Raw genomic sequence first — 14,334 nt, 5'->3', positions numbered from 1 at the left:
CCGAGCCCCGGCCCCCCAGGTGTTACCCACAGAAACAACCCGCACCCCGTGTCATACGGGACTCCTGCCCCCGGACATCTCTGTATCATGGGGCCGAACCACTACCGGCTTCCTCGCCCGGCCCGGGTGCCATCTTTGACACTGCACCACGAGGCCGCATGGCCTCAGCTCGACCCTAACCCTGGGCCTGGCCAAGCCCCGACATCCCGGCACCACCATCCACCCAGGAGGTGAACGGACCACTTGGCAGGTCGATGGGAGAAAGAAGTGTCGATGGCTCTCCCCCGCCAGGTGCCGATCGCCCCCAGCTCCCCCGGGCGCTGGCTCCACCCCCCTGCTGGGTGTCTGGACTCCCTCACCCCGGACCTCCCGGCCTCCAAGTGCGAGGGGCCGAACATCAAAGGGCGCCAGACCTATAACTGGGGCAGCTCCAGAACAGGAAGGCAGTTGTATCCTGGAGTCGAGAGACACCGAGAAGAACTCATCCTTGACGGACTACCGGTGCTGCCGTAGCCCTGCCTTGTGAACTATCACTCTGCCTGCTGGCGCTGCCGCGGCCTTCTGCATCCTCCATCCTCGTCGGGACCTGCTGGCGCTGCCACGGACCGTTGTACCTACCACCTTCATTGGGACCTGCTGGCGCTGCCGCGGACCGTTGTAACTACCACCTTCGTTGGGACCTGCTGGCGCTGCCGCGGCCCGTTGTAACCTCCACCTTCATCGGGACCTGCTGGCGCTGCCGCGGACCGTGTAACGACCACCTTCACCGGGACCTGCTGGCGCTGCCGCGGCCCGTCCAACTAGAACACCGAGCTCGAGGATTGTGAGCTATCCATCATTTCAGCGCATCTACCAGATTGGTAACAAGACTGTCCCGCTACCCCCTTTCCCAACCAAGAGACTAGAATCGAGGGGACCCCTGAGTCCTGACCTCCTTGTACCATTCTATCGTACCTAAAGATTGCTTATAAATAACGTTAAAACCTATCTTTGTGTGGTCTACATCTGTGGGGGGGAAGTTACTCATCTGTACGATCGCTGGAGACGGCTCTCCCCGGAGACCTCTCCCCTTGTCCTCGGCCGACCCTCCCGGTCCGTCTAACACCCTGCACACTAACACAATGCGCACCCGGCATACTCACACACTGCTCGCCCTGCACACACACACTGCTCACCCTCCACACTCACACACTGCTCACCCTGCAAACCCATACACTGCTCACCCTGCACACCCACACACTGCTCACACTCACACACTGCTCACCCTGCACACCCACACACTGCTCACACTGCATACACACACTGCTCACCCTGCATGATCTCACACAGCTGGCCCTGCACACCCACACACAGCTCACCCTGCACACCCACACACTGCTCACCCTGCACACTCAAGCACTGCTCAGTCTTTAACACACTGCTGGCCCTGGACACCCACACACTGCTCAACCTGCACACCCACACACTGCTCACCCTGCACACTCACACACTGCTCACCTTGCATATTCACACTCTGCTGACCCTGGACACCCAAACACTGCTCACCCTGCACACCCACACACTGCTCACCCTGCACACTGACCCACTGCTAATCCTGCACACTCACACACTGCTCACCCTGCACACTCACACACTGCACACCCTGTACACTCACACTGCTGGCACAGGACACCCACACACTGCTCACCCTGCATACTCACACACTGCTCACACTGCATGCTCAAACACAGCTCACCCTCTATACTCACACACTGCTCACCCTGCTCACTCACACACTGCTCACTGTGAACACCCAAACACTGCTCACCCTGCATACTCACACATTGCTCACCCTGCATACTCACACACTGCTCACCCTGCTCAATCACACACTGCGCACCCTGCATACTCACACACTGCTGGCCGTGGACACTCACACACTGCTCACCCTGCACACTCACACATTGCTCACCCTACACATTCACACATTGCTCACCCTGCACATGCACACACTGCTGAACCTGCACACACACACACTGCTCACCCTGCACACCCACACACTGCTCACCCTGCACACCAACACACTGCTCATGCTGCATACTCACACACTGCTCACTCTGCACACTCACAAACTGCTCACCATGCATACTCACACACTGCTGGCCCTGTACACACACATACTGCTCATCCTGCTCACTCAGACACTGCTAACCCTGCATACCCACACACTGCTCACCCTGCATACCCGCACACTGCTCACCCTGCACACCCACACACTGCTCACCCTGCACTCTCACACACTGCTCACCCTGCACACTTACACAATGCTCACCCTGCACACTCACACACTACTCCCCCTGCACACTCACACACTGCTCAACCTGCACACTCACCCATTGCTCACCCTGCACTCTCAAACACTTGTAACTCTTCAACACATTGCTGGCCCTGGAAACACACACTCTGCTCACCCTGCACACTCAGACACTGCTCACCCCGCATACTCAAACACTGCTCACCCTGCATGCTCACACACTGCTCACCCTGCATACTACAACACTGCTGGTCCTGGACACCCACACACTGCTCACCCTGCACACTCACATACCACTCACACTCACACACTGCTCACCCTGCACAACCACACACACTGCTCACCCTGCTTACTCACACACTGCAAACCCTGCATACTCACACACTACTCACTCTGCACACTCACAAACTGCTCACCCTGCATACTCACACACTGCTCACCCTGCATGCTCACACACTGCTCACCCTGCATACTAACACACTGCTGGTCCTGGACACCCACACACTGCTCACCCTGCACAAAAACACACAGCTCACCCTGCATACTCACACTCTTCTCACCCTGCATACTCACACACTGCTCACCCTGCATGCTCACACACTGCTCACCCTGCATACTAACACACTGCTGGTCCTGGATACCCACACACTGCTCACCCTGCACAAAAACACACAGCTTACCCTGCATACTCACACTCTGCTCACCCTGCACACTCACAAACTGCTCATCCTGCATACTCACACACTGCTGGCCCTGGAAACCCAAACACTGCTCAACCTGCTCACTCACACACTGCTCACCCTGCATACCCACTGTGAGACCGGCCTCGTGGCGTGGGCCCTCCCGACCAGCAAGTTACCCTGCAACCACGCCGAACCTCGTTGATACATACTTCCGGCTCCCGCGGGCCAACATCCCGAGGGCCGACCAGATCCCCAACACGCATGCCCGGCCGAGGGAGGGCGAAACCCCCCCCCAAAACCAGACCGAGAGGCGCCGATCCTGTCACACCTCTGGTCTCTCCCCCGAGGGCGGTTTCGATCGACCACCAGGCTCCCGGGGAGCAGGCGCCTCGCCCGCTGGGTGTCTGGAGTCCCTCCCGGACCCACCTGAACAGATCAAAGGGCCGAGCAACAGGAAACCCCGACACACCGCCCCCCAGGCACCAGACCCCTCTCCGCGAGGACCCCGGACTTCAAAGAGGAGGGGGAGTATAACAAGGGGTGCTGAAGGGATGAAAGGACAGAAGACCTGGACTGACGAGAGCCTGCTGACCTGGTCGCGGCTCGATCGCTCCCCGAACCGAAGAACGCTACCCGAACTCTGAACCATCTGAGCCCTGCTGATGCTGTCGCGGCTCCCCGAACTCTGAACCATCTGAGCCCTGCTGACGCTGTCGCGGCTCCCCGAACTCTGAACCATCTGAGCCCTGCTGACGCTGTCGCGGCTCCCCAAACTCTGAACCATCTGAGCCCTGCTGACGCTGTCGTGGCTCCCCGAACTTTGAACCATCTGAGCCCTGCTGACGCCGTCGCGGTTCCCTGATCTACGAACCTCCGGTGCCTGCTGAGTGACTCGCGGCCCGCTCCTCCAAGAGAAACGGCAGAGATTGCCGAGAGAAACAACATCCCCTCAGCTCGAGGATTGAGAGCTGTGCGCCGGATACCTCGCAGAGACACTGATTCAAAGACTGTCCCACTACCCCTTTTCCCTCATCACGAGATCGCTGCCGCTTGTGGCATCAATTCTGCACCTGCCTTCCGGATCATAAAGATCCCTGACAACTACCGATAAAAGTCTATTGTCTTACAACGAATTACTGTGTGGTGTCCCTCTATCCGAAGAGAGAGTAAGCGCGGCGTGTGCGATCCTAGGTACGAGACCCTTCCAGGAAGGGCCTCCCCGCTCTTGCTCGGCATAACTCTGGGAAAGGTGGGCCTCCGGGTGGTCAGGAACGCATTCCGAAGCCTCCCCGGGGAACGCCTTCCAACACCCACACACTGCTCACCCTGTATACCCACACACTGCTCACCCTGTACCCCCACACACTGCTCACCCTGCACACTCACACATTGCTCACCCTGCACTCTCAAGCACTGCTAACTCTTTAACACATTACTGGCCCTGGACACACACACTCTGCTCACCCTGCACACCCACACACTGCTCACCCCGCAAACTGACACACTGCTCACCCTACATGCTCACACAATGCTCACACTGCATACTAACACACTGCTGGTGCTGGACACCCACACACTGCTCACCCTGCACAACCACACACTGCACACCCTGCCTACTCACACACTGCTCCCCCTGCACACTCACAAACTGCTCACCCTGCACACTCACACAGCTGGCCCTGGACAACCACACACTGCTCACCATGCATACTCACAAATACGCACACTGCACACCCACACACTGCTTACCCTGCATACTCACACACTGCTAACCCTGCATGCTCACACACTGCTCACCCTGCATACTAACACAATGCTGGTCCTGGACACCCACATACTGCTCACCCTGCACACTCATACACTGCTCACCCTGCACACTCACACACTGCTCACTATGCACACTCAAACACTGCTCACCCTGCATACTCACACACTGCTGGCCCTGGACACCCACACACTGCTCACCCTGCACACTCACACACTGCTTGCCCTGCACAATCACACATTGCTCAACCTGCTTGCTCACACACTGCTCACTCACACACTGCTCTCCCTGCACATTAACACACTGCGCACCCTGCATACTCACACACTGCTCAATCTGCACACTCACACTGCTGGCCCTGCACAATCACACACGGCTGGACATGCACACCCACACACTGCTCACTCTGCACTCTCAAGCACTGCTCACTCTTTAACACACTGCTGGCACTGGACACCCACACACTGCTCACCCTGCACACTCAAGCACTGCTCACCCTGCACACTCACACACTGCTCAACCTGCACAAACACACTGCTGGCAGTGGACACCCACACACTGCTCACCCTGCATACTCACACACTGCTCACCCTGCACAATCACACACTGCTCACCCTGCACACCCACATACTGCTCACCCTGCACACCCACACACTGCTCACCTTGCACACTCATGCACTGCTCCCCCTGCACACTCATACACTGCTCACCCTGCACACTGACACACTGCTCACCCTGCACACTCACACACTGCTCACCCTGCTCTTTCACACACTGCACACCCTGCACACTCACACTGCCGGCCCTGGACACCCACACACTGCTCACCCTGCATACTCACACACTGCTCACACTGCATGCTCAAACACAGCTCACCCTGAATACTCACACACTGCTCACCATGCTCACTCACACACTGCTCACCCTGCATGCTCACACACTGCTCACCCTGCACACCCACACACTGCTCACCCTGCATACTCACACACTACTCCCCCTGCACACTCACACGCTGCTCACCTTGCATATTCACACTCTGCTGACCCTGGACACCCAAACACTGCTCACCCTGCACACCCACACACTGCTCACCCTGCACACTGACACACTGATAATCCTGCACACTCACACGCTGCTCACCCTGCACACTCACACACTGTTCACACTGCATGTTCAAACACAGCTCACCCTGCATACTCACACACTGCTAACCCTGCTCACTCACACACTGCTCACCCTGAACTCCGAAACACTGCTCCCCCTGCATACTCACACATTGCTCACCCTGCATACTCACACACTGCTCACCCTGCTCACTCACACACTGCTCACCCTGCTCACTCACACACTGCTCACCCTGCTCACTCGCACACTGCTCACCCTGAAAACCCAAACACTGCTCACCCTGCATACTCACACATTGCTCACCCTGCATACTCACACATTGCTCACCCTGCTCACTCACACACTGCGCACCCTGCATACTCACACACTGCTGGCCATGGACACTCACACACTGCTCACCCTGCACACTCACACATTGCTCACCCTACATGTTAGACCCGGCCTCGTGGCATGGCCATCCCTGTCCCCGCACCACATAACCTGACCCATGCACCTCACGCCGCCCCCGAGCACACGGCCTAGCCGATCCTTCCCACCAGAACATACACACACCCGACCCGGATTTCCCCGTCCGTGGCCTTCCTCCTTTCGGCCACACCGGGCCCGCGTGCCAACTTCATGCACCATGATGGCCGCCCGGCCCCAGCGCGACCCTGGCCTAGAGGCGCCACTTCGGCTGGGGGACATCGCGCTCCCATTGGGAAGAGAGAGGGAGGAGCAGTTTCCATCGCACCTCTGAGCTCCCCTGGGAAGGTGGGTTTCGATCGGCCCGCCGGCCTCCCCGAGGGCTGGCTCCACGCCTGCTGGGTGTCTGGGACTCCTCCCGACCCGGCCCTGAAAGGATCAAAAGACAATGGCAGGAAACCCCGACAAGCGACCCCCAGGTGACGAGACCCCTGCCTGCACAGACTCCGGACATCAAAGAGGAGTCGTCCTATAACAAGGGGTGCTCTGGGACTATCCGGCAGATTCGCCTTTGGAAACACCTGAGCCCTGCTGAGTGACTCTCGGCTCCCTGAAGATCGTAAGACCTCTGAACTTGTGCTTGAGCCCTGCTGAGTGACTCGTGGCTCCCTGAAGATCGTAAGACCTCCGAACTTGTGCTTGAGCCCTGCTGAGTGACTCGCGGCTCCCTGAAGATCGTAAGACCTCCGAACCTGTGCTTGAGCCCTGCTGAGTGACTCGCGGCTCCCCGAAAAGATCGTAAGACCTCCGAACTTGTGCTTGAGCCCTGCTGAGTGACTCGCGGCTCCCACAGACTCTCTTGGCCCCGCCGGACCCCGACGACGACAAGCGTATTCCCCAGCTCGAGGATTGTGAGCTGTGCGCCGGGTACGCCCCTGCATTTGATCCATATCCCCAAAGACTGTCCTGCTACCTCCTACCCCCGTCTCTGTGAGCCCGTGCTCTCCTTGTATATATTTGCCTTGCTGATCATAAAGATCCTACGACTCCGATCTGATAAAGATTTGTTCTTAAGAACTCACGGTGTGGTGTCTCTTTGTCGTGTGGTGCCGAGTGTACGATCCTAGATACGAGATTGCTCCCCTGAGGAGTCTCCCGCCAGTGCCCGGCTACGATACCTTGAGGGTTGACCTCAGGCTAGTCAGTGCCCCCTCCGGGCCCCTCTGAGGTCGCCTTCTAACACTACACAAGCACACATTGCTCACCCTGCACATGCACACACTGCTGAACCTGCACACACACACACTGCTCACCCTGCACACCCACACACTGCTCACCCTGCATACTCACACACTGCTCACACTGCATGCTCAAACACAGCTCACCCTGCATACTCACACACTGCTCACCCTGCTCACTCACACACTGCTCACCCTGAACACCCAAACACTGCTCACCCTGCATACTCCCACATTGCTCACCCTGCATACTCACACACTGCTCACCCTGCTCACTCACACACTGCGCACCCTGCATACTCAAAAACTGCTGGCTGTGGACACTCACACACTGCTCACCCTGCACACTCACACATTGCTCACCCTACACATTCACACATTGCTCACCCTGCACATGCACACACTGCTGAACCTGCACACACACACACTGCTCACCCTGCACACCCACACACTGCTCACCCCGCATACTCACACACTGCTCACCCTGCATACTCACACACTACTCACCCTGCACACTCACACACTGCTCACCTTGCATATTCACACTCTGCTGACCCTGGACACCCAAACACTGCTCACCCTGCACACCCACACACTGCTCACCCTGCACACTGACACACTGCTAATCCTGCACACTCACACACTGCTCACCCTGTGTGAGAAGTTGGCCTGATGTATGATGTCACTAGTTCTAGTGTACACCTTATATCAGTCCAAATATCCTTATGGTGATTGGTTGTAAAGTCAACCTTACAGACCATCTATCCTAGTGGTAGCATGGACAAGAGCAGTCTTAGGCTAAACTCTGAATGGCATGTGAAGCCAGCTGTGATACCATATATAATCCCTTGAATACCAAATGAAAGGACACCACAACAGATATATATATAAAATAAAGTGTATTTATTTTAGTCAAACCCTCAGCACTCTTTATGAGATTAGAGGTAAGTACAACACAGTCTAATTTATGCATACATTAAGTCACACAGGTAAGTAATACAGTTAGGCCCTAGGGGCCACGCAAACCATATACTAAGTAAGTGGTATAAGGACCACGGTCACGGAAATAGGATAGGCCTAGGCCATCGCTGGGGCTACACTACATTAGCAACAGTTAGGAAGTGGGAGGCCCACGGGATTCAGGTGCAGAGTGGAAACACTCACGCGTAATGCGTAAAAGTCGATAGAATCACTAGCAGTTAGAAATAAACAGTTTTAGGACACTTCTGATATAGCTAGAAAGTCGAGACTCGGAAACTAGACCCTAGGATAGTCAATACCCTTGTGAGCACCGAAGTACCCAAGTTACCTAGCCCACAGGCTGCGGGTGCATAGGTGTGAACTTGCGTCAGGTTTCGTCGTGGACTTCTATGGATGCCTGAAGGAAAGTTGCTGACAGGCGGTCAGTGAAGTGTGTCCGGTGGATCCCAAGGCTGGGATCAAGAAGAGAGGAGACCTGCAAGCAGAAGGGACAGAGTCAAGGTCACTAGCAAGTGACCACGTGGAACCAGGAAGGAACCAGGCGATGTCGCGAAGGTTGCAGGTGAAGGTGAAGCTTGTCGCTGCAGCCACGAGGACCAGGGAACGTCGAGGACGACCAGGACCAGGAGGTGAGCTGTCCCACGAAGGCTCTTGCTGTCGGCGGCGTCGAAGTTGGACTAGGACTCACCAAGCCTTGGCAAGCGGAACCCACGAAGAACGGAGGACTTGCTTCTGGTGCAGACCAGGAAGGTCTGGGGTTTTTCTTCTTGGCAGAGAAGCGGGAGCCAATCTGGAGGAGTCAAACCAGCGCTGAAGATTTCAGGATGCGTCGTCTCAAAGGCCACTAGCCAGCGGGCAAGCAACCGGACAGATGCGGCAAGCAGGAAAATGCAGAAGGGCCCCACGCAGGACTCATGGAGTGTGGGGGGCTGATCTTCGGTGCAGATGGTGCTTGGGGTTGGGGCTTCTCAATCCCCGGTGCACAACTTCGAGGGTGCCTCAGAAGCTGCGCTTGAAGATACTAGCCACTTTTCCCAGGTAGCCGGTCCCACGTCTCTCGTCGCCTCCACGGATCTCAGCACGGCTGTGGATGTGGATCAGGGTCGGAGAAGTCTGGAAGTCAAGGCTCTGGTCGGGCTCTGCAGTCGGTCCCTCGTAGAACTTCAGCAATGCAAAGGGTAGTCTCTTGATGGTGCCTGTTTGCACAGGGTAGCCACTCCTTGGCCACAAGGGAGATTCTTCAGTCTTCTTCTTTCGTCGAATGTCGAAGGTCCAGAGTTTCTGTTCAAGTTGCAGGTTCAGGATAATCTAAAGTCTTGAGGCCCAACTCCCACTCTTATACTAATCTGGGGGGCTGGGATACCTGCTAGGTCACGCCTTATGGGCGCCAGGGCTGGGGCTGGAGTGCCCCAGCACCGGGTTGAACTGGACTATGCACGGGACACCTTGTGTGCCCCAGGCATGTCTCATTCTATTCATCCCTCCCTGCCCCAATACACTCAGGCCTGTCTGGGGTGGTGCTAGCACCTCCCAAGGCAGGAAACCTATTGTCCAAGCCTCCCTTGCCGGGATCACTCCCAGCAGCAGGAGGTCAGACTCGTGTCTGTGGCAGCAGCATCCATTTTGTGATGCTGGGGCTCTGGTTAACTTTAACCGGGTAAGTAGGTTACAACATGTCTTCTCCCTCTAGAAGGGAGGGATAATATCCTCATCCCCAGAAATGGGATGGGGGTATTATTCCAAAGTGTTAGACACCTTACACAACATGTTTTGATAAAGCCAAACCATAGTTACCATAACCGTTTAAGATTATAAGGCACTTTAAGAGTATATGGTAGGCTATATCATAGAACAGCTATAAGGACATGGTTCCGAAAGCTGCAGATAGGCTCAGCTCATGCTAGAGCACCATCTCACATGTTACCAAGCACTCTGCCTCCAGGATTGTTAAGGCCTGCCATAGGAGTGGCTGATAGGTACACATGTGTCTATATGTAAGTTAGGTATAGGAATACTACACCTAAGCAAGGGGTGATTACACGACCTTGCCCCAGCTGAGTGATCAGCCAGTTGTGTCATAATGGAAGGCCAGGCCAGGGGTGGCATAATACATGCTGCAGCCCCTGGTAGGCCTAGGGTACACCTATGCCCTGGGTACCTAGGGTACACTGTACAGGGGCCAATAAGGTGATCCTATTCCAATGGGTTATGCACCTAAAGAACATAGTATCAATTTAGAGAGAGAACAGCAGGGCTGTGGGTCTGGTTAGCAGGCCCACAGCCACATCTAAGTCGAAAGCCAGTAAAGCAAAAGCAAAAAGTGGGGGTGAACATAGAAAGCAGACCCTACTCTCCTACACAACCCCCCCCCCCCAAACTTAGGGACATTAAACTAACCTTGACCAGTTAAGTCTTCATGTTCTAAGTGGAAATATCTGGAGAGTCCATCTGCATTGGCATGGTCAGTCCCAGGTCTATGTTCCACTGTGAAGTCCATCCCCTGTAGGGAAATGGACCACCTAAGAAGTTTGGGATTTTCACCCTTCATCTGATTTAGCCACAAGAGGGGATTATGGTCTGTCTGAATCTTGAAGTGAGTGCCAAACAAGTATGGCCTCAGCTTCTTCAGGGCCCAAACCACAGCAAAGGCCTCCCTCTCAATAGCTGACCAACGTTTCTCTCTAGGGGTCAGCCTTCTACTTATAAAAGCAATGGGCTGGTCTTGACCATCTACATTCAGTTGTGAAAGAACAGCTCCCACACCTAACTCAGAAGCATCTGTCTGGACAATGAACTCTTTGGAGTAGTCTGGACTTTTCAGAATAGGTGCACTGCACATGGCCTGCTTCAGGTCATCAAATGCTTTTTGACAGCTTACTGTCCACTGAACTTTGTTTGGCATCTTCTTGGAGGTCAAGTCATTAAGTGGTGTCACAATGGACCCATAGTTCTTAACAAACTTTCTGTAGTACCCAGTCAGGCCCAAGAAAGCTCTGACCTGAGTCTGGGTAGTTGGAGGAGCCCAGTCCTTTATGGTCTGGATCTTACTCTCCAGTGGTTGAACCTGACCCCCACCAACTAGGTGGCCCAGGTATACAACCTTGCTCTGCCCTATCTGGCACTTAGTGGCCTTGATAGTGAGGCCTGCCTTTTGCAGGGCCTCTAAAACATTCCTCAGGTGGACCAGGTGATCCTCCCAGGTGGAGCTAAAGACAGCAATATCATCAAGATAAGCTGCACAATAATCATCCAACCCAGTAAGGACTTGATTCACCAACCTTTGGAAAGTGGCAGGTGCATTCTTCAAATCAAAGGGCATTACCACAAATTGATAATGTCCTCCTGGGGTCGAGCAAGCAGTTTTGGCCTTTGCATTCTCAGCTAGTCTGATCTGCCAGTAGCCTGCTGTCAGGTCAAATGTGCTCAAAAACTTAGCAGCTGCCAGTCTGTCAATGAGCTCATCTGCCCTAGGTATTGGGTGGGCATCTGTCCTAGTGACAGCATTGAGACCTCTGTAATCCACGCAAAACCTCATCTCTCTCCTACCATCTTGGGTGTGAGGTTTTGGCACAAGAACTACAGGACTAGCCCAAGGGCTCTCTGAAGGTTCAATGACTCCCAGCTCCAACATCTTTTGTACCTCCACTTTTATGCAGTCCCTGACATGGTCAGGTTGCCTGTAGATTTTACTCTTCACAGGCAGACTGTCACCAGTGTCCACCTCATGGGTGCACCAGTTTGTCTGACTTGGGATCAGAGAGAACATATGTCTGTAGGACTGCAGAACTTGTCTGCAGTCCTGTTGCTGATGGACAGTGAGGCTATCAGAAAAGACCACACCATCAACTGAGCCATCATCAGGGTTCTGAGTCAACAGGTCTGGGAGAGGGCCACTCTCTTCCTCCTGCCCCTCATCTGTAGCCATGAGTAAGCCCATGTCTGCCCTGTCAACATATGCCTACAATCTGATGACATGAAGCACCCTGTGGGGGCTTCTGGGAGTCCCAAGGTCAACCAAGTAGGTGACTTCTCCCTTTTTCTCAACAATAGTGTGGGGTCCAGACCATTTGTCTTGGAGTGCTGCTGGGGCCACTGGCTCCAACACCCACACTTTCTGCCCTGGCTGGTAAACAGTCAGCACAGCTTTTTGGTCATGCCAAGCTTTTTGGAGTTCTTGGCTTGCCTCAAGGTTTTTAGAAGCCTTCTTCATATACTCTGCCATCCTGGAGCGGAGACCAAGTACATAATCCACTATGTCAAGTTTTGGTTGTCTGAGAGGTCTCTCCCATCCTTCCCTTACCAAACACAGGGGTCCTCTTACAGGATGCCCAAACAAAAGCTCAAAAGGGCTGTAGCCAACCCCCTTTTGTGGGACCTCTCTGTAAGCAAACAGAAGGCAGGGTAAAAGGATGTCCCATCTTCGCCTAAGCTTGTCTGGTAAACCTTTTATCATTCCCTTTAGGGTCTTGTTGAATCTCTCAACAAGCCCATTGCACTGTGGGTGATAGGGTGTGGTGAACTTGTAGTTCACACCACACTCCTTCCACATTGCAGTCAAGTATCCTGACATGAAGTTGGCACCTCTGTCAGAAATGACCTCCTTTGGAAAGCCCACTCTGGAGAATACTCCAAGCAGGGCCCTTGCCACAACAGGAGCTGTTGTGGTCCTCAGGGGAATAGCTTCTGGATACCTGGTGGCATGGTCCACTATCACCAGTATGAATCTGTGCCCAGATGCTGTTTGTGGGTCCATTGGTCCTACAATATCTATGCCCACTCTTTCAAAGGGAACCCCCACCACAGGTAGTGGTATGAGGGGGGCCTTTGTGGTGCCACCTGATTTGCCACTGGCTTGGCAGGTGACACAGGAGCGACAAAACTCCTTAGTATATTCTGACATATGGGGCCAGTGAAAGTGAGGGACAAGTGTGAGACCGGCCTCACGGCGTTGCCCTCCCAATCATCCAGCCAACCTGCAACCACCCTCAAGACACGACATCTCCGACTCCGGCCGCCCCAGCCACCCAGATCCGAGGGCCGGCCAGAGCCCTGACAGACTCGACACCCTACCACGCATGTCCGACCGAGGGAGCGGGAACCCTCGAGCCAGACCCAAAGGCGCCAGCCCAGTCACACCTCGGGTCGCCTTCCCCGGGAAGACTCGATCGGCCACCAGGCCCCTGGGGAGCAGGCGCCTCCCCTGCCGAGCGTCTGGGGTCCCTCCCAGACCCACCTGAAAAGACCAAAGAAGTGAGCGGCAGGAAATCCCGCCGAACCCCCTCTGTCACCCCAGTCCCCCCTCTGCGAGGACCCCGGACTTCAAAGAGCAAGCGGAGTATAACAAGGGGTGCCGGAGAAACAAAGGCAGAGAAGACCTGGAACCATCCGAGCCTGCTGACGCTGTCGCGGCTCCTGAACGCTGAAGTCACCTGGGCCTGCTGAGTGACTCGCGGCCTCTTGCTATTGAACCATCTGAGCCCTGCTGACGAGGTCGCGGCTCCCGAGCACTGAACCACCTGGGCCTGCTGAGTGACTCGCGGCCCCCAGCTATTGAACCATCTGAGCCCTGCTGACGAGGTCGCGGCTCCCGAGCACTGAACCACCTGGGCCTGCTGAGTGACTCGCGGCCCCCAGCTATTGAACCATCTGAGCCTTGCTGACGGAATCGCGGCTCCCGAACTCCGACCACCTGTGCCTGCTGAGAGACTCGCGGCGCTCCCCTTGAGGACGACTCGGTAAGAGATCGCCCAGAGAATCGACACCCTCCAGCTCGAGGATTGTGAGCTATCCGCAGGGTATTTCGCAGAGACACTATCTTGAAAGACTGTCCCGCTACCCCCATTC

This window comes from Triturus cristatus, chromosome 1_1 (genome assembly GCF_964204655.1).
Source record: "Triturus cristatus chromosome 1_1, aTriCri1.1, whole genome shotgun sequence".
NCBI lineage: Eukaryota > Metazoa > Chordata > Amphibia > Caudata > Salamandridae > Triturus > Triturus cristatus.
The sequence above is the reverse complement of the archived record's forward strand: the minus strand, read 5'-3'. Positions refer to the sequence as shown.